The following is a 25,782-nucleotide window of genomic DNA, read 5'->3' on the forward strand; positions in this document are numbered from 1 at the left end:
ATATATGTTCAGTGAGAACATCCTTTTGTAATCTAATGAAGTATTTTGAATTCTGGTGAATGTTTAATGAAATACCAGAAACTTTTTGCTATTTACAATTCATGTTTAATCCTTTGTCTTATCAGTTAGTTGAGTTATCCTCTCGATAATTTGCATGTTATGTTAACAACAAATAGGGGGAGATTCAAAGGCACATGTTTAGCCTATTTGTAATTAAAGAGGTACCAACTCAACTCTGATAAGAAAGCAAGGTAAATAGCAAGTACTGTTGAAGGAATACGTACGAAGAACGTCAAGTGAATTATTGAAATTAGATGTCTCAAGAATTTCAGGATGCTGCTGCACACCACTGAAAGAAGTTCATTAATATATTCAAGCCTCAGTGTACAAATAATCTTTTGTAGCACGTCCAGAAGTCCAGAAGGTATAAAGTTTTAATACTTTATTTATTCAGAAGATTCCATACTATTGTTACTTATGAAGAAGAACTACGAAGACAAAGACTCGTCGAACAAGCCACGTCTCAAATGTTTATTTGATAAAGAATATTTGATTCAGCTAGATACAGATGAACCAGACAGTACATTTGTGTATCAGCTACTCAGATTAAGTGTTCTGCATCAACTATAAGTGGCCGTTCAATCAAGACAAAGATCTACAACATTTAAACAAGTTAGAAATCCCTGCTGCTGAAGGAATATAATTTTATAAGTATTTCTTTAATTATTTCACTTATCAAAATAATTAAATTAGTTGTATATTTTATTTATTAAATTGATTTACCTTCGAATTAATTTAATTTATGAATTTATATAATTAATATAATTAAGTGAGTAATTATTGAATATTTATTCAATTAAAACAAATGATTTATTGATTATTTGACTCGGCATGAAATTCTCAAAGAATGTCATACCGTGTCAGTAGACATTCTCAGCATGACTTAAGAAAGTCATACGGTGTCAACGAATCAGACATATTCTGGCATGAGATAATAAGTCATACCGTGTGCAGTTGTATGACGTTACAGAATGTCATACCGTTTATTGGATACAGAATTTCTCTCGTATGACATAAAAATGTCCTACCGTGTCTTTCTTTTAGGCATTCTTGTATGGCATGTGTCTTGTGTATGTATGACTTATAAAGTCATACCTTTTGGTGCTTCATGACTTATTAAGTCATACCTCTTTGTACCTAATGACTTTGGCTATGAAAGTCATGCCAAATCAACCTTGAAGGACAAGGAATAATGTCATACCGCGCCTGGCAGTATGACATTCTCCAAATATGTCATTCCTTCTTTCCTTTTGGCATGTCTTTGCTTTGTAATGTCATTCCTAAGCTAGAAAGTCATTCCTATCAATGTCATACCTAGTTCAAAGTGATTTGCCTATAAATATGGCTTCACTTCTTCATTTGTAAATTGTTCAAGCATTGTAAAAGCTTTCAAGTTGTTTGTAACTTGCAATTGTTATATCTATAGTTTTCAGTGCTTTGATCTCTCGGTTGTTTTAATCACTAAGCACTAGTACAGAAAATGCTATTTGCAACGGTCCTTTTGCGTCGGTTTTATTAAAAACCGTTGCTTAAAGCTATTTCTAGCATCGGTTCAGTCTTTAACCGACGCATAAAATGAATTTTTTTGATTTATAGCGTCGGTTCTTTGAATGACCGACACCTAAAGTCTGTTTTCTGCGTCGGTCAAAAATAAAGCGACGCTAAAGAGGAGTTTTCTGCAACGGTTTACAATACACCGACACTATAGGTTACCTTTTTTGCAATGGTTCAAGAAACGGCGACGCTATAAGTATTAGTCTCTAGCATCGCCAGGCAATTACCCGACGTAATAATGTTTTTACAATTTAAAAATTAAAAACTAAATATTAAATATCTGAATAATAGTCGTATATTTGCTCATCGGGTTTACTTTCAGTCAAAAACCACCAGATTTGCTCACAGCCTTCCACCGATTTGTGCTCAACAAAATCAATTTGCTACAATACACTCGATGAAAATCAATTGCTCTCCCAGTCTGCTCAATCTCTCAATTGCTCCTCATCTCTCGTTTCTCTCTCAATCAATCTCTCGGCAGGCTTCTTATCTTAATCTCAATCTCAATCTGAATCTCTGGGTCTGCTCAATGTCTCTAGTGCTCTCTGTGTCTGCTTCAAATACATGAATTCACTGGTTTTTTGGTCGATTGGGACATATCTCAAAAATTATTCAGCGGTTGGATTGTATTTATTTGCTGGGTTCTTTGGTCTGCTGCAAAACTAGGGTTTTCATCAAATTCCTGGTATGTACTTTTGTGATTTGTTTTGAAGATTTGAGTTGTTAAGTATGTTCCTGGCACGATTTGGGTGGCTACATTATGTCCTGTTTTAATTTGTTGCAAGCTATCTTGATCGATTGCTTACCCTTTGTTTCTCCTAGCCTGAGCTAAGACAAAGATACATCACTTAATATATTTCAGAATGTTTGTCAAGAAAAGGAACTTAATCTCTTATTGTGTTACCATAATCTCCACCTCGGAAAGGTGTTGACAAAGACTGCAGACTGCAGTAATCGATCTTGAGTGTGTGTTCAAATGAATCAGTAACATTAAGTTGAAATAGAGGAGATATGATAAAAATGAAAAAAGGCCTGAAATAGAGAGAATATTAGTATTCACCAATCTTTGATTGATAGATAGATCATAGGCACTCTTCATTCATTATAGAGATAAGAAAAGGCTTCATATAAAGAAAGCCTTCGAGTATGGTTTCTTTCACAATTTTCCAACAACTTGCACCGTTACACTCTAACAGTTTTATAAGACTCGTGAACATGTCTCAAAGTTTCCTTATCTTTATTCCATTCTGGTGTTGGCGCATTAACGACATGCGTCGAGCTTGTTCCTTGCACAAGTAACTGACATTAAGCTATGCTTAGCAAACTCGTCGATCTCATATATGTAATAAACCTGGCCTTTATCATCATTGCTGTCTTCTGAAGTAACACTGTCTGCACTAGAAATGAGGTCTTGCAAGTCTAGATCTGATAATGCTTAGTTATTGTGTATAGCTTCTTTAGGTCGCAATTGTTGAATCCCTGCAAGATATAGCAAATATTCTTTCTCAGTTTTCTTTTTTGGATTGTAGAACTCACTGTCAGTTCCATTAGTTCCCTTCTCAACTTTAGACACTAATCTTTCTTTCCATCATTATGGCACGTCGTAATGTACTCTGCAGAGTCTTTCTTGTTTGAGTTGCCACCGTATCCGTCATAATTGGCTGCACTGGCAGTGCGATAGTATGTTTGGTAAGTTGAGTCTGCCAGAGAGGGAGTTGTGGAGGTCAGGACAGTGGCATTGGAAATAATTTTGGATAAATGGAGCAGGCTGGTTTTTTTTTGTGTGTGTGTGGTCGCTGGTTATCATGCTACAATAGCCAAATAATCCTGGCCAATCACATAGGAGATTTGTGCCAAGTCATTCAGCACAATATAATCTAATTTTAGACTTGTCACATTAGAATATGTATAGTTTGAAGGAAGTTTTATTAGTTTTCTTAATAAAAAAATAAAAATCTGAAAAATATGATATAGTGTTTCCCTTTTCTTACTTGGAATAAGGGTGACGGTATAAGGGGTCGTTTATTCAATTTGAATAATATGAATTAAGTGGTAAGATTTTTAGAATATATAGCATTGATATACTTGTAAATTATTGTAGCTGATATTTGTTGAGGCCTAAAATTTATATAAACAAACAATATGATTCATTAGGCATATGTGCATCCTGATTAATTGACTCCTAAACATATGGTTAACTGTTGGAAATTCTAATAAATAAAAATTACTAAATTAGGTCTTGCTAAAGACTTGTTCTAATGCCCTTGATCCTCTGTAGATGTTCAAATGCAACACCAAATGAATTATCTACCACAAAAAACTTTCTATTAAGCAAAATTTAAAGATAAGCGGGAAGACAAGACATGGTTAATTTCCGGTCCCGAAATAGCCTAAAAGATTTCTACAAATTAAATTGCATAATCACCAACTTAATATTTACCCAAGGCAGCAAACAGAGAGAACATACATTTGGTTAGAATTCACATTACTATATCTCTATGGATGGACAGTAGGCTTATTATTTTCTTGAGGTGATCTTTGGTTAATGGCTTTTTCCTTCCACGTCTCCAACATTATTAAGACTCTCCTGCTAGTGTTAGATTCTCGTATTCTGGAAATGAAAGTGACAACATAACTGGAGACTAAAAAACTGCTCTTGACTCTCACAAATTACTCTTTAAGGTATGTAGTGTCTATAATTAAGGTAGAAGATGACAGAGCACAAACGTCTATTAATATTATTAAAGAAAACCAAAACGGATAATTATTAGAGAAATTTCTCTTTTTGTGCTCATCTACTCCAGCCTTATACTGAGAATTTGTTGGGAAATAAAAAACAGATGCTATGTTTAGTAAAATCAACGCAATGGGGTAGTTCTTGATAAGCCGCCAAAGTACTAGTCAACAAGTCTAGTATATCCTGTTTTGTTAATTATAGTTGCAGAGGTATTATTATCCCACATGCGTTATGTTAGGCTTTTCTCCTATCTGTCTCCTTTTTTGAAATAAACAGGAAGATTTGGCTGCAAGTTGGACAGGAACAGTTGTGCGTTCTCCAAGAGGGGTCAAGTCATCCTCTGCATTTGGTGATCAGAAGTACATTTGCTTCAGCAGAGTATGCTTTCACCACTGGACAGCTCTTATAGGAGAACTGGGAGTGCTAATTCGATGCCGAGAGTTTGGGGAAAAGAAGTATAGGCTGAAAGAAATTATTGATTCAAAGGTTATTAATTTCGTTGACCATTGACACATGCTTCTGCAAGTAAGTAAGTTTAATTATATATTTATTATTTATCTGCAGAATTTCTCTTCCCCGCTGAATCAGTATATTTTCATATTTGAGCCCCGTATTACATTATAATTTAGTTGCCCTGTTTTTTTTTTTTATTTCTAGTTCGGCCGCCAGTGCAGTACTTCACTGAGAAACAATTCTGATGCCCTGATCACCTTTTTATCATTAATTCAGGTAAATACTCTGGATAGACTAACCCATGATCCTCACTTGCTTACAAAATCATATAATAAATATATTACAATAAACAATAGGAAACAGAAGCTGAATTATTTGGCCACACAAAAACAGTCCTTCACAAAAAGATAAATGCAGTCTATCTTTTTGTGGCAATTTAAGTCTAGCACTCGCACTAACTTTATGCAGCGTTGCCAATAAATCTCCACTGGAAGGGTGGACATCTAGAGTGAATTTTTGTGATAAGCTTCACGTTCCAGTATGTTCTAACGCTTGGCCTGTATTTTGTTTTAAGTTTACTATTTCCAATCCCTTGCAGCTTCCCTTAAAGTGTTCTGTGAATTATTAACAGGTTAGAGTTGCTACAGTTGAAAAGTAGACATGCCTTTTTGATCCTTATCTATCTGTACTGAAGGTGATATTTATTTTTCAGCAGTTTAACCACTTCGTTTACAGGTTTCCTTTTTAGAAATGTTTGCTCATTAAAAACACATATCTAAGTATATCTTTCAGTTGCGATTTACTTTACTCATTCTTTTTCAACAACCTTGTGATTATAGAATTATAATATTTGGTGGAATGGGGATTACATTGTGTTGAGTGCAGGTATCATTTGAACATAGGGGAAGCTATCACTCTGCAGACAATGTGGAGTCTGGACAATTCAGTTTTCAGGCAGTGGCATCGGCTTGCTTGCTTTTTTGCTGTCGAACATAAGCCTGCTACTGCAGACTGTTTATTTTGAACGGAAGTCTGGTACTGATGCTAAAGATTAGACTAATGTTGAGAAAAAAGGCTCAGTCAATGTAAGCCTTTTTATATCTCTTTCTGACACATCCGTGCACACACAGTTGCATTTGATTATATTCTGGCTATTTAAATATACAATGTAAGGGACGGATATTATTAGTCCAAGTAAGGAGGTGTCATATACTAGTTTATATTCATATTCTAACTGTCGTGAATCCCTTTTTTTTAGGATGAAGATGAAGCTTGAAGAATCGAGTGTTGTTGAAGGAAAGCTTGTTATCTTGAATAAATTATTATAAAGATATGTGAGGTTACTAGTTAATATAGTTTGTTATATTTCATCCGGTCTCTACGTTTCTCATTGTTTGTTAATTAGGATATCATAGACTTAGTATGCACAAGACACTAATGTATGGATATATTTCTTTTGGATGTTGTATAACAACTTGTACATAATACAATGTATTGATTAATTCCCATTTAAGTTTGTGTGATTTAAGTTTAATTAGTGCTATTGATTTTGGGCATTTTGTTGTTGGATTTATTTACATGAATGAATGATGCACAGGGTTAATATATATATATATATATATATATATATATATATATATATATATATATATAAATGGCTCAGCAGTGGGAAATTTTTTTTTTAAAAAAAACACTTTAAGCCACGGCAGTTTGACAGCCGACGCTATAGGTGTAATCTTTAGCGTCGCCTGTTTGACTACCGACGCATATGACTGACCAACAAACATGACTTTAAGCAACGCCTATTTGACTAACGCTTAAAGATTGACTTTTAGCGTCGGGTCTTTGACCTGCGACGCATAAAATTGCATTTTAGGCTACGGCATTCTAGACACCCGACGCACAAAAGAGACTTTAAGCATCGGTTAACGGGTCTATTGCGTCGGCTGTTAACCGTGGCATGATGCTCTTTAGCGTCGGTTTTTTTAACCGACGCAATAGGGACTACCCTATAGCGTCGGGTTCATATACTACGCTGGACTGCCGACGCTAAAGGCCTAATTTGACCGTAGCTAAAAGTCATTTTTGTACTACTGTAGGAGTCGCTTAGGAGTGTGGGCTTTCACATTAGCTCTTGTCTTCTTTCTCATTGCGACACGGAGACTGATCGAGGCTATGGTGAGTACGAAGAGTTTTCGGAGGAGGAGAGATAAAACCCTAGCGTCTCGGGGAGGGGTGTATATGTAGTTGAAAAGACGTGGTGAAAGGATATATTTCAAAACTCTTTTAACAATTATCAAGGGAGTAGTTTTAGGAATAAAATTAAACGAACTAAAATTCCTAAAATAATTCATGTTAATCTATAATACCCGAAAGAGTTAAAACCATTTAACAAAACTTATCGTTTAACACACACACACACACACACACACACACACACACACACACACACACACACACACACACACACACACACACACATATATATATATATATATATATATATATCCATCGAAACAAATTTGAATTTTAAACTTATCATAGATTTGCACAGATAAGCACATAATCACGTAGCAAAATTCAACACAAAAATTTATCTAAACTAGCACATAACGGTTATATCATTTATGAACACAAATTTCAAATAAACACTTAAACTGACCAGCATGTATAAATAAAAATTATGTAAGATGCTAGGAGTAAGCTGATAGTACCCGGACCAGGTTATTAGCCTGCTGACTGCACATCACACATACCCAATTCCCTTCTCAGCACGACATATCGTTCTTCAGGAAGAGGCTTTGTGAAGATGTCAGCTAGCTGATCTGCTGTAGCCACAAAAATCAGCTTGACAACACCCTTTGCAACATTGTCTCTCAGAAAATGATGTCGCACATCGATATGCTTTGTCCTCGAATGATTAACTGGATTTTCTGAAATGTTGATTGTACTTGTGTTGTCACAAAAGATTAGAGTTGCTTGCATTTGATTCCAAAGTCCTTCAATTGTTGTCTCATCCATAGCATTTGAGAGCAACAACTACCAGCTGCTAAATACTCCCCCTCGGCCGTAGATAGAGCAACTGAAGTTTGCTTCTTGCTTAACCAAGAAACTAAGCTTTGACCCAAAAATGCACAAACACCACTTGTACTTTTTCTTTCAGTTTGACTACCTGCATAATCTGCATCACTATACCCCACAAGATCAAAAGCATTTGTGATAGGATAGAATAAGCCCAAAGTAATGGTTCAACTTAAATATTTAAATATTCTTTTAACAGCTTGTAAGTGAGAATCCTTTGGTCTAGAGGCTGTAAGATAAAGTAGACTACCAATCATACCTCTATACATTCGAATATCAACATCTTTACCTTGCTCATCTGCTGTCATCTTGCTAACAACGCTCATAGGTGTTGATTTCGCCTTGATATTCTCATATCCAAATCTTTCGAGTAGATTCTTGATATACTTGGATTGATGCACATAAATTCCTTCTAGAGTTTGTTTAATTTGGAGACCCAAGAAATAATTGAGCTCTCCCATCATGCTTATGTCAAACTCACTATGCATGCATTTTGAAAACCACTCGCACATAGATTCATTAGTAGACCCAAATATAATATCATCTACATATATTTGAACAACTAATATATCTTGGCCTTTCATAATGGTAAACAAAGTAGGATCAATTTTACCTCTAATGAAACCATTCTTGATCAAGAATTCACTTAACCTTTCATACCATGACTGAGGTGCTTGCCTTAATCCATATAGTGCCTTCTTGAACTTGTAGACACGGTTGGGATATTTTTCATCTTTGGATCCTGGTGGTTGCTTGACATAGACTTCTTCCTTTAGATATCCATTTAAGAATGCACTCTTGACGTCCATTTGATGTAGCTTGAACTTCTTGAAGCATGAAAATGATAAAAGCATCCTAATAGATTCCAATCTTTCAACCGGAGCATAAGTTTGATCAAAATCAATTCCTTCTTGCTGATTGTATCCTTGTGTAACAAGTCTAGCTTTATTCTGAGTGATAGTACCAAATTCATCAACTTTGTTCTTGAACACCCATTTGGTTCCAACAATTGAAGCATCCTTTGGTGGATCAACAAGTTCCCAAACATCACATCTTTCGAATTGGTTGAGTTCTTCTTGCATTGCCATGATCCAATTTTCATCTTGTAAAGCTTCTTGAACATTCTTTGGTTCTTCTTGAGCTATGAAGGCAGCATAAGCGCAAATGTTGGCTTGAGCTTTTCTTGTCTTGATTCTAGCTGATTTATCTCCAATGATCAACTGAGGAGGATGATTCTTCACTGTTCTAGTTGACTTTGGTAGATTATGTTGTGTTATGACCTCTTCATTCATTGTAGTCTGCCTAGGAGGAGTCTAATCAACAACATTTTGGCTTGATGATGAAGTTTGACCTCTGGATTCATCCAAAGTGAGCTTTGACATCTTATCCAAAGTTTCTTCAAGAGATGAAGTAGATTCAGTAGCTTTATTGCCTTCTGAAGTTGTAGCAGTTGACTTGTCAGCTTGATGATTTCCAGTTTCCTGCACTGTTAGCTTGCTGCCAGTACCTGTACCTGCACATTCTTCCTCATCTCTTGAAAAATCATCAGTAGACTCTTGAAATGAAACATCAATAGACTCTTCAACAGTATGTTTAGCAAGATTATACACTCTATAAGCACGACTTGTCAAAGAATAGCCCAAAAATATAGCTTCATAGGATTTAGAATTGAATTTACCATCCCTATCAATGGTTTTGAGTACGAAGCACTTAGATCTAAAAACCTTGAAGTAGCTGATATTAGGCTTCTTTTTCCTTAGCAATTCATAAGGAGTCTTGTTGAGAATTGGCCTGATAAGCACTCTGTTAAGAACATAGCTTGTTGTGTTGACAACTTCTGCCCAAAAGCTTCTTGGCAGCTTACTCTCTTGCAGCAATGTCCTAGATGTCTCTTGTAAGGACCTATTCTTACGCTCTACAACTCCATTTTGCTGAGGTTTACGAGGTGCTGAGAACTCATGTGAGATTCCTTTTTCTTCACAATAAGTTATGAAGTCTTTTTGGAATTCTCCACCATGATCACTTCGAATACCTACAAGTCTTGTATCTAGCTTGTTCTCAATCAACTTGATTAGTTTCTCAAATTCACGAAAAGCACAATCTTTAGTACGTAAAAACAGTACCCAAGTGAATCTAGAATAATCATCAACAATAACAAATGCATATTGTTTACCTCCAATACTCTTATAAGCTTCGGGACCAAAAAGATCCAAGTGAAGAAGCTCTAAAGGTTTAGCAGTAGATACCATTTTCTTTGCCTTATGTGGAGTCCTTGTTTGCTTTCCCAATTGACAAGCAGATCATGTCTCCATCTTGACATACTGGAGCTTTGGTAACCCTCGAACAAGCTTCTTTGCTGACAGCTTGCTGAGATGATCCATATGAGCATGTCCAAGCCTTATATGCTAGATTTCTGGATTATTATCCACAGCTGCTAAACAAACACCTGCCTCCTGTTCTTCAAAGTTCAAGACATATACATTTCCTTCTCGTTTTGCAACTAGAGGAGTTTTGTTAGCACCAACAAGTATAGTACAATTGTCCTTACCAAAATTGACAATATGGCCATCATCAAATAACTGACTTATACTAAGCCAGTTATAAGTAAGACCTTTAACATATTGTACCTTGTTAATAAAAATGATACTATATATTACCTATTGTTCCTTTGCCAAGAATAGGAAAAGTTTTTCTATCACCAATTGTGACACGACCATCCTTCTTCATCTTCAAGCTTAGAAACTGGGATTTGTCTCCACTCATGTGTCTAGTGCATTCACTATCCAATATCCATTGATTTGGCTTCACTTTAGACATGAGACAAACCTACAAAACAAACACAAGCAAACTCAACGTTTTGGTACCCAAATTTTGTTGGGTCCAACAGTGTTAGTTGATAAAACATAAAGAACATTTAAATCAGATTTCTTGATCCACATTTGGACCACTTTAGAACTCTTCTTCCTTGTTCTGCCAGTCTTATCAGCATACGGTCTAGGAGCTGTCTTTGGTCTGTTTGTATTTTCAGCATACTGTCTGTGAGTTGACTTCCTTTTCCAGCTTGCTGATTGAGTATTCTTCATTGGGCAATTACTAGCAAGATGGCCCTTCTTTCCACACTTGTGACAAGTCACCCAAGGCATAGCATAATTTTATGGAATGCCATTTTTCCCTTCATATCTCATTGATGTGGATGTAGAAGCTGCACCAATGCCTCCTTTGTCATGAGAAGCTTTAGCTTGTTTCATCATAGATTTGAGACTTTCTTCACCTTGAACAAACTTTACCATGGCTTTCTAAAGATCTTTAACTTCTTGCTCCAATTACTTGATCCTTTTAGCTTGAATAGATATTTCAGCTAAGCTTTGAGTTTTGCTTAATTCAAAAGCCTCCAAGCTTGCATCTTTAGCTTTAAGATCTGCTCTCAGCGAGCTGAGTTCTTTCATAAGTGTATCATTCCTTCTTTGAATTTGCATGTTGTTCCCTTCAAGTTGTGAGATCTGTTCCTTGAGAGTAGCAATGATTCTACTACTTGCTTTGGCACTCTTTTCATTCAAGAAATCACCTATGACTTTCTTTAAATGAACGTTTTCTTTCTCGAGCTCATAATTTTCATTCTTTAGATCAATGAGTTCCATAATTGATAAACAACTCTTATCCTGCCTGGTTAGTTCACAAGGAGTTGTATCAATAAAATTTAATTCAGAATTAATAGAATGTACCTCACTATTAGTCTCTAAATCTGAATCAGTTGTATCTATTGAGCCATCGAGACCAACAAGAGCCAAGTTAACCATCTCATCACTTGAAACATCAGAAGCTGATTCATCCTCATCATCACTCCATGTTAGAAGTGCCTTTGATTTCTTTTTGTTCTTGTAATCAGCTTGCTGTCTAGGCGGCTTTGGCTTGTTTTTGAGCTTGTAGCAATCCCTTTTAAAATGACCTTTCTTGCCACATTCGAAACATGCATCATCTTTTTGATCTTTCTTAGCACCAAAAGCTTTGCCCTCTTCTCTTTTCATCTTATTCTTCTTCACGATCATCCTCTTGATTTTGCTGGACATTAGAGCTAGATCCTCATCTGATTCTTTTTCTTCATCTAATTCCAGCTTGCTGGCAAAGGAGTGTAGTGCAAGATTCTTCATTTTCTCAGTAGGTAGCTTGCTGCTTTCAGAGCTGTTAGCTTCAATTTTAGCTTCAAATTGTTCCAACTCAGCAAATATAGCTAGGTGATCCATAGTATCAATGTTGAGAGTTGACTCCAATGCTGTGACCTTGGCACCATATTCGAATGGCACTGCATTTAGAATATTCATGTTGATTTCTGATTGAGGAATCTTTTTGCCAAGTCTTTCAAGGCTGTTAAGAGTAACTTGGAATCTAGCTTGTCTTTCCTGAATGGATTCTCCTTTCTTGATAGCAAAGCTTCCAAATTCTTTCATAAGCTTTCCTAGATTGACCTTCTTTAATCCCTGTGAGCCTTCGTGATATGTCTCCAATGCATCCCATATATCCTTTGCTGTTTTGAGAGAAGACATCTTGTCATATTCAGCTTGATTCAGCCCATTGATCAATGTACTTCTTGCTTTTCCATTGACAAGAACCTTTGATAGCTCGTCCACGGTGAGAACATCAATGTCCTTGACTTTGCCATCTTTATCAAGATATTCATAAGGATATCTGGATAGATGAGCCTTCATTTGGCCTTTCCACCAATTGTAGTTGTCAGAATCTGTAAGTAGAGGAGCTCTAAAATCGGACTTTCCCTGAAAGTGATCAGCCATATCGGTCGATACTATTCCTATTACAGAAGTATTAGCTAGTATAACACAGCTCTGATACCAATTGAAATTATACACCTAGAGGGGGTGAATATAGGTGTTATGGCTAGTATACCCGATTTTTATAAGTTACCAAATAATTAATCTTTCAAAGACAGCCTGCTGTTAAGTTTCAGAATAGACTGTCATCTAGTTAACAATATAAATGCAATGCAGAAAATATAAAAGCAGTAAGCTAGCAATACCAAGAATTTTAGCCAGGTTCGACCCCTAACCCTAATGGTCTACGTCCTGGTCCCCTACCAACTGTTAAGAGATTATATTATTAATCAAGAATGTTAACAATTACAAGATTCAATAATATAACTCCCCTCAACCCTTGTTCCTGTTATCAGCCTGCTGAAACCCCTGAACCACGAACCAAAAGCCTACCAAGACCTATACTTCCCAAGTATATTCTTCTAGCTAACTAGTCCCCTTGTTTCCTTGTTTCACAAGTTGGATACAAAGTAACAAAACATTACACCTTGAATAATACAATGAATAAGTGTAATACAACCGAAACTATGAACTCTCAATATAGATATGTTAGGTCCTGAAACGATTGTAGAAGGGGGGGTTGAATACAATCGTCACAAAATAATCGCGGCGGAATAATCTGATTTGAATTAAACTAGTTAATCAGATTTTAATTAATTAATATAACAATGTTTTAAGTCGTTATATAATTAATAAGGTTCGTTTTAATGTCCACTAAAGTTCGTAGAATAAATTCGACAGGATGTATTCTAACTTAGTGATTAAAACAATCGAGTGATCAAAGCACAGAAAACTGTGGATATAACAATTGCAAGTTACAAACAACTTGAAAGCTTTTACAATGCAATGAACACTTGAGAAATGAAGAAGTGAAGCCATATTTATAGGCAAACCACTTAGATCTAGGTATGACATTGAAAGGAATGACTTTTAAGCTTAGGAATGACATTACAAAGGAAGATATGACATTGTTACACAAAGCCATGCCCTAAAACAAGAAAGGAATGACATAAATAAGGAATGCCATACTGCATAGGCACGGTATGACATTTCAGACTTGGTCACTAAGTCATTCGGTATGACATACAACCCAAAAGTCATTCGGTTGTCTTCGGTATGACTTTTTCAAGTCATTCAAATGCAAGTCATACACACAACTGATAAAGCCTGCAGGTGGGACACGGTATGACATTCTAATGTCATACCAGATGAAGTCTGTGGAGAGCAAACGGTATGACTTTCAAGAGAAAGTCATACCGAATGATTTACTCATACAAACAGCCACGGTATGACATTATAACATAACTCTGAGAATGCCTGCTCAATTGACACGGTATGACATTCTCAGAGAATGTCATACCGAGCTAATTAAGCATAAAAACAGTTGATTTATTATATATAAATATTAAATAATTACCCACTTAATTATATTAAATATATAAATTCATAAATTAAATTAATTCGAAGGTGAATCAACTTAATAAATAAATTATATAGTCAATTTAATTATTATGAATAGTGAGATAATTAAATAAATACTTATAATATTGTATATCTTCATCTGCAGAGACTGCAGGCTTGATTAAACTTTGTAGATCTTTGTCTTGATCGAACGGCCACTTGTAGTTGATGCAGAATACTTAATTAGAGTAGCTGACACACAAATGTACTGTCTGGTTCATCTGTATCTAGCTGAATTAAATATTCTTTATCAAATAAACATTTGATATGTGGCTTGTTCGTTGATTCTTTGTCTTCGTAGTTCTTCTTCATTAGTAACAATAGTATGGAATCTTCTGAATAAATAAAGTATTAAAACTTTATACCTTCTGGACTTCTGGACGTGCTACAAAAGATTATTTGTACACTGAGGCTTGAACATATTAATGAACTTCTTCCAGTGGTGTGCAGCATCATCCTGAAATTCTTCAGACATATAATTTCAATAAATCACTTGACGTTCTTCGTACGGATTCCTTCAACAGTACTTGCTATTTACCTTGCCTTCTTATCAGAGTTGAGTTGGTACCTCTTTAATTACAAATAGGCTAAACATATGCCTTTCAATCTCCCCCTATTTGTTTGTTAATATAACATGCAAATTATCGAGAGGATAACTCAACTAACTGATAAGACAAAGGATTAAACATGATTTGTAAATAGCAAAAAGTTTCTGGTATTTCATTAAACATTCACCAGAATTCAAAAGATTACATTAGATTACAAAAGGATGTTCTTACTGAACATATATTACAAATCCCTAATGAATCTAAAGATCAACTTCTCCTTCTTCGATATCAGAAGTGTGAAGAATAGGAGTTGATGGTTCTTCCCTGGTTGGCACTTCAGATGTAGTGGATTCACCACGCTTCATTCGTTCCTTTGCCAGAGCCAGTTGATGTAGCACTTCCAAATCCACAGGGTCTTCGCGGAAGTCTGATGGCTGAGATTTTGTAACATTTTTCATCCTTCGAAAGTATTGAGCAACATTCTTTCGAGTGCAGTAAGCAAGAATCACATCATCAGCATCAGACTTAGCTTTAGAAGCAAAGCCCTTGGTTCTTAAAAGAGTGGAGGCAAGAGCAAGTTGTTTAGCTGGATACTTTGGCAAGGCTTCTTCGTTGAGATAGACAGTGCTGAAGATCTCCTTGTGAACGAACTTAACACAATAAGGATTCCTGACAACCTGAGGACTGTTGAATACAGCTTGTTCCAGCAGTTTGTCACGAAGAAGTTCATTCAGGTTGGAGCTGCGCTTTACCTTATTCCGAAGCACCCAGAGCTCAGATACAGAGAATGATTTCAGAGATTCGACAGATAGTCTGAAAGAACCATTCCTCTGTGTATAGACAATTAGCTCCCATTGCTCTAGCAAATTGTTGACTCCCACAGTCACATAATTTAATTCTAAAGCAAAGGCATGCATAAAGACATCCTCGTCAGGGTTTACCTCTCTAAGATCATAGATCAGAGATAAGAACTTGTTGTCATCGAAAGGCTCCCTTTGAGGTCCATTAAAGATTCTTCTTGCAATGTCCCAGCTTTTTCCTTCTTTCTACCTTATATCAAGATTCTTCTGCTTGATTGCAGCATCATAGATTTTCTGTTTCTCGATCTTGATTTGTTCTTCTGTGATCAACTTGTCCTCTAGAAGTTTTTGGAAATCACGAAGCTTACGCTTCCTAGCTTCATTTTCAGCTTTGAACTTCCGGACATTCTCCTCATGTTCTAGGTCAACAGGTTCTTCATCCTGAAACAAATAACCCTCATCAAATATACCTTCTTCTTCTTCTGCTTGACGATAGGTAGCATCGAAGATGTCATCATCATCCATATCCTGTGGATAGTCATCATAACTATCAGAATTGAAAACATTTTCGGACTGATGTAACGGTTCTTTGCCTTTAGACTTATGAGTTTCTTTGTCAGGGGCAGATCCAGAAGTGGTATTATCTTTGTTGCTTTGATTTGAGCTATTGCCTCTATCATCCCTGTCACCTTTGTCTCTATTCTCCCCCTTAGTTGAGGGATCCTCTCCGGAGGGTTGATCATCAGACTTGTTGGAGTTTCTGAGGAGTTGATCTAACTTGCTGTCGATGGTCTCAAATTTGGACATGTAAAGTTCATGATTAGACCTCATTTCAACAGCCAAGTCATGGATTTCCTCTTTGAGCTCATCCCTGTAAGAACTGGATGGCCTCTCCTCAGTTTTCTGTTGCAGGGTCACCAACTGTGCACCCTTGAGCTTCTCGTTCTCAGCAATCATTCTGGCAAGCTCAGCTCTTAGCTTTGCCATTTGTTCCTCAAACAGAGCAGGGTTAGTGTGTGCGCTCACCTCACGTACACTCAAAGCTGTTTCACTAGCCTCACGTGCATGTGTATCGCTCGGTGTTTGCCTTACATCACTCTTTTCAGTCACTCTTCCTGCTGTACCTGTATATACTACCAATGTCCCCTGAGATGGGTTCAAAGGTAGTGGAGGAACAAATTGTCCTCCGGACGCCTGTGAGGGCAGATTAACTTGCACGCTGCCAAGTTCCGCCTGATCAGAAAAGAAAGGGTGATCAGCAAAGTTTTCATAAATAATACATTGATTTTGAAAATCTGTGCACTCAGTAAACATAGTAACCTGTGTATCTGTTTGGGCTGGCACTAGCGTGAGTGCTAGCGCAGTGCTTGACTCTGTACAAGTTACCGCGGCCGGACGGTCAATTTCAATGGGCACATCCTGTAGAGAGAATGGGTCCAGAGACTGCGTATCTGCCATTTCAAAATCTGAGCCTTGTTGGGAAGGCACAGATGAGGCTACAGTTGTCTCCAAGGCTTCCACCCTTTGCTTCTTTGTGGGAGACAGAGCTGTGGGTTTATTCATTAAACTACTCGAACTCCGTTTCCTTGCAACTTTACGAACAGGTTGCATTGAAGTGTTGGTTGATGTGTTTGGAGAAACGAGAATTTGTTGAAGAGAATCTTCAGCTAGGTTATGAACCTGTGTGTTGTCAGGTTCATTGCTGGTAGGCTGGAAAACAAAATCAAGGTTACAAACAAAATCACAACCATAATCTGACGTATCAACATTAAAATTAGATGATAAGTTAGAAAGTACCTGAGCTACCTGTAGGTCCTGACGGAAGGACTGAAGCTCTGGGTTGATAGGAGAGTCAGAGGGTAGGGGTTGTGAGGTAGATTGTGTTTGTGGGATGATTTGGGATTGTGTTTGGTGTGGGAGAGGTTCAGATGAAGATGGTTGATGCTCGAAGAGATCATAATCCAAAGTTTGATCTTCAAATGAAGGGTTAGATTGTTCTGTTTGATGGATGGGGGAGTGATATGATGATTGGTTGGATGAGTGGTGTGAAGATTGTGCTTCTTGGGATTGTTGAGGTGAATGCTGCTGTTGTTGTTGTTGTAGAAGTTGTTGTTGGTGTTGAAGTTGTTGTTGATGGTGTTGTGTAGGTTGTTGAGTCTGCAGGGGTTGAGGTTCTTGAGGTTGCTGCTGCTGTTGTTGTTGTTGTGGCTGAGGTTGAGGTGGATGAGCCACTTGAAGTTGATACGGTTGAAGAGGAGCATTGAACATTTGGAGCATGTGAGGAGTGGTGATTAGTGGAACATTGGCAAATTTATTCTTGTTATCCAACTGAGTCATAAGTTTAGTGCAGGCACGAGGAACTTGTGCCACAGGAGAGTTGGAGTAGTGTTCCTTCTCAGCGTCAGTCATTTTATCATTTAGAAATAACATGATAAAACGAGGATAAAAGCATGCAACCTTCGCGTTCTGTTCAACAGATCTGTTCCTAAGAGGTCCTAACTTGGAAAGAATGGCTTGAAGAATAAGCTTTCCAAAGTTAATCCGACGATTATAAACAATGCTGAACCCAATCTTCTGAAGCAGCGAGGTTATTACATTAAAGTTCTTGCGAGTGGTCGGAGCAAACACTTTAGCTAAAGTGTCGAAGAAAAGATCCCACTCAGGCTTCAGATTGCCTTTCAACATTCTAGGCAAATTGATCTCTCCCTGATATAAGATTGTCTCGAAGAAATTGGTGAGTTCAGCTTCGGTAGGGAGTTCAGCAAAATTATCCCTTCGAAACCCCAAAATCCTATTCACATCATCGGTGCTGATAGTAATCGTACGTCCTCTGTGTATATCTCCAGAAATCCGATGATTATCCAACAAAGTAGTATTCAGGGCTGTCGTGTAGAAGTCCTGAATTGGCTATATCTGGAGGTCTGCATGAGCTGTAATAGCAGTGCTGACGAGCGACTGGCTATTCAGAAACCGGACCCACGGTCTAAATCGAGCCAAACTGGCCTCGGGGTCGAAAAATCCATTCAAATTAGTCTCCTCGATAACAAAGCGACCGACCATTTTTAAAATTAAAAATTGAATTAAGTGAGAATTTTTTTCAAATAAAATAATAATTTTCAAATTTCTCACAAATTTCAATTAATAACTAACAAATCAATTAATTAATTAATTAATAATTCGATTTAAATGGGTAAAATCGAATTAAAATTTAATTAATCCTTAAAATGGCTTTACAAGGTCCCAAACAGTGTCTTAGCACCCACTAACTTCAAAAATTCCCAATTGGCTTCTCAAAACCCTAATTTTCGAAATCAACAAACAGGGGTTTTGAAATCAGTATGCACAAACCACCACAAATCGCACAAAACTGGTACTACACGGCCACAGGAGCACAGAATCGGTCAAGAATCGTTCAGACTCGGTCAAAATCGATGAAACTCGGTGACTCAGTCTAACTCGGGTCGAAGGGTTTCGAAATTTTCAAAATTTCAGCAGCAATTCGACTTGATTTCTTGAATATTCGAAGTAACCAGCAAGCTTTAAGCTTGAAATAACAGTAACCAGCAAGTTTTTCAATGAAAACTTGAAAAAGTCGAGCAAGAACAATGGCAGTGTATGAGTGTATGCGTGAGGGAGATGAAAAGGGGTAGGTATGACTTTCAAAAGCTAAGTCATATGGAGATGTGGGGGTCGGTATGACATTTTACGGGAATGTCATACCGTGCTCTTCAAAAGTCATGTTGAGCGTTCGGTATGACATTTCCAGAAATGTCATACCGATGAATACAAAGGGAGTAGCATAACACGGTATGACTTTTCAAAGAAAAGTCATGCCGCGTTCTTGAGGCTTACCAGACACGCTAGAAGCGGTATGACATTTTATAAAAATGTCATACCGACTGAAATAAGCGGAATTTAGAAAGAAAATTAATGAATATTATGATTTTTGATTATTTAAAAACAATAAAACCTTTTTGCACATTTAATCAAAAATCTAATACACATAATATATTATATATTACACATATATTTTGTAAAATTCAACTCTAATTAAATATAAATACTTATGAATTTAACCTTAATTCATTAAAATGAATTAACTTAAAATCAAATATTTATGCTTAATTAATTTTGAAAAATACAAAATAAATACAAATAATTATCTAAATGCTTAGAGAATAATACAGGGGAGTATGCAGGCATTTAGAAAATTACAGATAAATATATTGACATGCATAATTACACAGATAATTATCAAATAATATACAGACAATTATATAACATCTAATAAAATAGATATAATTACACATAAAATTCACAACAATATATAATTAATATATAAAATACATATAACATATATACAAAGAGAATCATGGCATATTTAACATCCCTAGCTCACAAACCAACTTAGAGAAAGTGGATTCATCAAGTGGTTTAGTGAAGATGTCTGCAATCTGATCAGCTGTGGGTACGAAATGTAATACCACAGTACCATTCATGACATGTTCTCGAATGAAATGATACCTGATATCTATGTGCTTGGTCCTGGAGTGTTGCACTGGATTGTTTGAAATGGCTATGGCACTGGTGTTGTCACAAAATATTGGAATTTTGTCGATAGAAATACCATAATCATTTAATTGGTTTCTGATCCAGAGAATCTGAGCACAGCAACTGCCAGCAGCTATGTACTCAGCTTCAGCAGTAGAAGTGGACACTGAGTGTTGCTTCTTGCTGTACCAGGAAACCAATCGACGTCCTAGAAATTGACAACTTCCAGACGTACTCTTTCTGTCAATCCTGCAACCTGCATAATCAGAATCTGTATAGCCGGTTAAGTCAAAACCAGTATTCTTAGGGTACCAAATACCTAAACCAGGTGTACCCTTAAGATATCTAAAGATTCTTTTGACGGCTATAAGATGTGATTCCTTAGGATCAGCCTGAAACCTAGCACATAAACACGTTGCAAACATGATATCTGGCCTACTTGCAGTAAGATAAAGTAATGAGCCAATCATACCTCGATAGCTTGTGATATCAACTTTCTTACCAGATTTATCCTGGTCAAGCTTTGTGGCAGTGGCCATGGGTGGCTTTGCCGGAGAAGAGTCTTCTAGATTGTACTTTTGAAGAAGATCTCTGACATACTTGGATTGGCAAATAAAGATTCCATCTTCCTTTTGGCTTACTTGAAGACCAAGGAAGTAGGACAGCTCACCCATCATACTCATTTCATAATTACTCTGCATTAACTTAGCAAATCTCTTGCACAAGTTATCGTTAGTAGAACCAAATATAATATCATCAACATATATTTGAACAAATATCATATCATTATCATGCAATTTGTAAAAGAGAGTTTTGTCTATGACACCTCTAGTAAATTTATTTTCAATCAAAAATTCAGAGAGGGTGTCATACCATGTCCTTGGTGATTGCTTAAGCCCATAGACAGCTTTGAATAGGAAGTACACAAAATCAGCAAATTCTGGATTTTCAAAGCCAGGGGGCTGTTCCAGATACACTTCTTCTTCCAGCTTTCCATTCAGAAATGCACTTTTCACATCCATTTGATAAACTCTGAAGTTGGAGTGTGCAGCAAATGCAAGAAATATTCTGATGGCTTCAAGACGAGCAACTGGAGCATAGGTTTCATCATAATCAATTCCTTCTTCTTGAGAATAACCTTTTGCAACCAGTCTGGCTTTGTTTCTCACAACAATGCCATCACCATCTAACTTGTTACGGAAGACCCATCTAGATCCAATTGTACACTTTCCTTTTGGTCTTGGAACCAGGGCCCAGACTTCTTGTCTCTCAAATTGATTGAGTTCTTCTTGCATGGCAAGAACCCAATCAGGATCAGCAAGTGCTTCATCTATTTTCTTTGGTTCTAATTGTGAAAGAAAACCAGAGAATAGACATTCATTTGTCGTAGCACTTCTAGTCCTTACACCAACATCAGGATCACCAATAATCAGATCAAAGGGATGATCTCTGCTCCAAATCCTTTCCCTTGGAAGTTGTGTCCTTGATGATTCAGCAGTATCATCATTAGGCTGATGTGTATGACTAGTTGATCCACCAGCTCCCCCTGAGCTGTTGCCAGGTTGACTTGATGATCCACCACTAGCATTAGTGGAATCTCCAGCATTATTGCCATTTCCTCCACCATTGCGTGGATCATTATCATTGTTGTCATCACCTGTGGCAACCTCAGGTGGCACATCATCATCTGAATCAGAATCTGGATAGTTGTCAAACCTCAGAGATTCAGATGGATCAGCAGATTGTAAACTTGGTAGTTTAGTGTCATCAAATGTTACATTGACACTAACTTTCACTGACAGAGTATCAATTACAAAAACTCTATAAGCATTGTTTGTATAACCAACAAAAATTGCTTCAGATGCCTTTGGCTCAAACTTGTTCAAGTTCTCTTCACCATCCTTGAGAACATAACACTTGGCTCCAAATACATGAAGATGTTTGACATAAGGCTTCTTGTTGTTATACAGATGAAATGGAGTTTTCATATGATCCTTGTTGATCAAAGTTCTATTCTGGGTGTAGCAGGCAGTAGACACAGCTTCAGCCCAAAAGTACAGTGGAAGCTTTGCTTCAGCAATCATAGTCCTTGCAGCTTCGATCAGTGTACGATTCTTTCTTTCGACGACTCCATTCTGCTGAGGAGTCCTTGGTGCTGAATACTGCCTTCTAATTCCCTTTTCAGAGTAAAAGTTAATTAGAGTTTGATTCTTGAACTCTGTGCCATTGTCTGACCTTACAGCTTTGACTGGCACACCTTTATCCAATTCAACTAACTTTATATGATCAATCACTGTCAACGGGGTTTCATCCTTAGAAGCCAGGAAGTAAACCCAAGTAAATTTTGCGAAGTCATCCACAATAACCAAGGCATATCTTCCTCCATCAATGGATGCAACATTTACAGGGCCAAACAGATCCATATGCAACAAATGAAGTGGATCTGTAATGGTATTGATGGTTTTGCCTTTGTGAGATGCTCTCTTCGCTTTTCCTTTCTGACAAGCTTCACAAAGATCATCAGTTGAGAATTCCAGGGAAGGCAACCCTCTCACTAGATCTCTCTTGACTAGAGAGTTCATGGTTTTGAAGTTGAGATGTGAGAGCTTCTTATGCCATAACCAACTATCTTCAGCAGACGCTTTGGCGTAGAAACAGTGAACTTCGTTTCCTGGTCCTGAAGATAAATCAGCTACGAATATATTGCCTTTCCTTATGCCACATAGTGAAGGACGCTTATCCTTGATATGTTTAATTGTACATATCTCCTTTTCAAAATGAACATAATATCCTTTGTCACAGAATTGACTGACACTCAGGAGATTATGTTGAAGTCCTTCAACTATTGCAATATCTTCTATGATGATCCTTCCAATTTTGTACTTGCCATATCCCACAGTACGACCTTTGCTATTATCAGCAAAACTGACTATAGGGCCAGCTCCTTCTCTTATGTCCTCCAGCAGGGATTTATTGTCAGTCATGTGCATTGACGCTCCACTGTCAAGCACCCAGGTAACACGAACAACTCCACTGGCACCCTGCAAAAGACAACTTGATTAGACAGTCTTTGGGACCCACACTTGATTGGGTCCTGCAGTCTTAAAGAACTGATTTCTATTAGGTAATACAACAGAGCCTCTTGGGCTGATATTTGGCTCTCTTTTGACTGAACTTACTTCCTTAACAAAAGCCTTATAAACCTTGGTTTTAGGCTTTGGAACATAAGTTTCCTTCCTAACTCGAGGAGGACTAGCAGTCTTTGATCTAGCATGCTTGTGGTTTGTGTGTTGTCTTGGTGTCGTGTTTTCATTTTTAGCATGCAAATTATTAAAATAAGCAGACATAGTATTGAAAGCACAGAGCATACAGTTATCAACACCACAGAATTTATGACATGAATCAAATGTAGGAGCAACAGGAATATCAGTCATCACAGTAGGAACGTCAACAGATTCTACTCTAACTTTGTTAACAGTTTTAAAGTTCTCAGTAGAATGACATCTGTTATCTCTGTTCTTACTGTTCACAAAACTATTAGGCTTGTTGAATTTGGTTCTTTCAGAGTTGACACCTAAACCAGCTTTAGGCAACCTAACATTGCCTTTCACTTTGATTGGTTTCAGTGATGTCGGGATCTCATCTTTCTTCTCATTACTCTCTTTCATTTTAAGGTCTTCCTGTTTGAGTTCATATTTAATGACAACAGGAGTTTCTAACAGAGGTTCAGCTTCTGAGACCTTAAACAAAGGTTGAGGGGAATCTTTCAAAACAAAAGGAATTCCTCTCTCCTTTGCACTCTTCTTAAAGGGAGTAATGTTACTAGCCTTACCTACAGATTTGTTATAGTCAAAGCCTATTCCAACAGTTCTCTTGATCTCTTGTTTATCATTAAGTTCTTTGACTATCATGGAGGCATCCTTAAAGGCTTTACACTTAACTTTCTCTTCGTCTAGCTGAAGTCTTAAAGCAATCTCACCTTTCTCTAGAACTTTGACTTTAGCACTTTGAAATCCTAAATCCATAGTCAATTGTTCTATTTTAGGTTTTAATACTTTCATCTCATTCATTTTATAAGCATGAATATCTAAGACTAAAGTATCAATTTTAAGATTGGCAGCTTTCAACTTTTTAATAGCATCATCTCTTTCAAGTCCTAATTGCATAAACAGTTTAGGGCATGTAGGATCTACCTGAAAGCTTCCAGCAGGAGGAGGTGAAGATGACCCAGCATCAGCCATGAGAGCAACATTCCCAATCTGCTCTTCTTCATCACTATCTGTATCATCCCAGCTTTTCCCTTCTGCTAGATATGATTTGCTCTTGAAGCTTTGACTTCCAGAAGTACCATGATGCTTTCTTACTAAGGCATCATACTTCTGCTTCAGCTCATCATACGAATCCTTTCTCTTTCCTTGAACCTTGGGCTGCTTGCACTCAGTTGCAAAGTGTCCAGGTTCACCACAGTTGAAACATTTAAATTTACTTCTGTCCACCATCCCAGTCTTGTATCCTCCTTTGCTTGTTGAAGATGAATAGCCTCCCTTCTGAAACTTATTAACAGTAGGTTTGTATTTATAGGAAGGGTTCTTCCGGAATCTCATGTTTCCAAACTTCTTGGCAAACAGGGATAGAGATTGATCTTCTAACAGTTCAAGTTCTTCCAATGTATAGAACTCTTCGTCACCACTGGAAGAAGCAGTCTGACCCATCTCAGGTACAACAAATTCCTGAGTAGTCTTAGAAGGAACAACAACATCCTTCTTCTTTTCTTCCAGTACAGGTGACTCGACAACTAGAGCTCTCGAATGGTTCTGTGTTTTACCCCAGCCATATCTCTGTTTACTCTGAACTTGCTCCAGTTCATAAGTTTTCAAAACTCCGTAGAGTCTTTCCAGAGAAATCTCATTCAGATCTCTGCTTTCCCTGATGGCAGTGATTCTGTGTTCCAGATGTTCAGGAAGGGTTAAGAGAAACTTCATGTTGACCTCTTTCTTGTCGTAGAATTTCCCATTCAGATTTAAATTATTTATCAAATTATTAAGTCTGATAAATACTTCTGAAATCCCTTCACCGGGATGAGAACCAAACTGTTCATACTGAGCCATCAGTATCTCTTTCTTGTTTTCCCTAACTTCCTCTGAGCCTTCATTGATAATCTCTAACGTATCCCAGATTTGCTTGGCGTTCGTACAATTAACAACAGCATTGTACATTACTGGATCTAGAGATTCCACCAATATTAGTTGGAGAGCGTCATCTAAGTTCATCTGTTCACTCTCTTCATCTGTGTACTCAGAAAGTTCTTTCGGAATGATCTGATGAGGTATTAACACACCATCCTCTTCGTGTGCTAATATGACATTCATCGGAGTAGTAACACCTTTGTCCAAAATCCCGATGTATTTTCGGTTCGCGGTGCGGAGGAATAGGAACATGTGCCTCTTCCATAGGCCAAAGTGTTCTTTGCTAAACGGTGGGATTTTAATGCTACTGATCTTTTGTGTACTCATATTTAAGGATTTGAAGTGAATAGTGTTTGGATGAGATTTGGATTTTTGAAAGAAAAATATTTTAAATCAGAATTAATTTTTGGAATAAAATTAATTCGAATAAAAAATATTTGGACGTTACAGAGTGTGTATAGGATCTGATACGGAAAAATGGTATCAACCGCTCTGATGCCAATTGTTAGGTCCTGAAACGATTGTAGA

The 25,782-nt window shown here is 37.1% G+C and overlaps 1 long non-coding RNA gene and 1 pseudogene across 4 annotated transcripts; one reads left to right on the plus strand and one right to left on the minus strand.

The window, feature by feature from the left end:
• Nucleotides 1–1,914: 1,914 nt before the first annotated feature.
• Nucleotides 1,915–6,317, plus strand: LOC108203609 (uncharacterized). 4 transcript variants are annotated; one of them, XR_010288519.1, is made up of 7 exons: nt 1,917–2,299; nt 4,628–4,876; nt 5,009–5,080; nt 5,273–5,342; nt 5,436–5,498; nt 5,690–5,889; nt 6,063–6,317. It is a non-coding gene; the product is annotated as an uncharacterized LOC108203609 (long non-coding RNA). The 4 variants fall into 4 exon arrangements; XR_010288517.1 differs by having other exon boundaries at nt 5,009–5,342; XR_010288518.1 differs by having other exon boundaries at nt 1,915–2,299; nt 4,628–4,880; nt 5,009–5,498.
• On the minus strand, nt 2,591–4,083 carry LOC135150884 (thylakoid lumenal 19 kDa protein, chloroplastic-like; annotated as a pseudogene).
• Nucleotides 6,318–25,782: the final 19,465 nt, after the last annotated feature.

Source organism: Daucus carota, chromosome 2, assembly GCF_001625215.2.
Source record: "Daucus carota subsp. sativus chromosome 2, DH1 v3.0, whole genome shotgun sequence".
In the NCBI taxonomy this organism is placed as follows: domain Eukaryota; kingdom Viridiplantae; phylum Streptophyta; class Magnoliopsida; order Apiales; family Apiaceae; genus Daucus; species Daucus carota.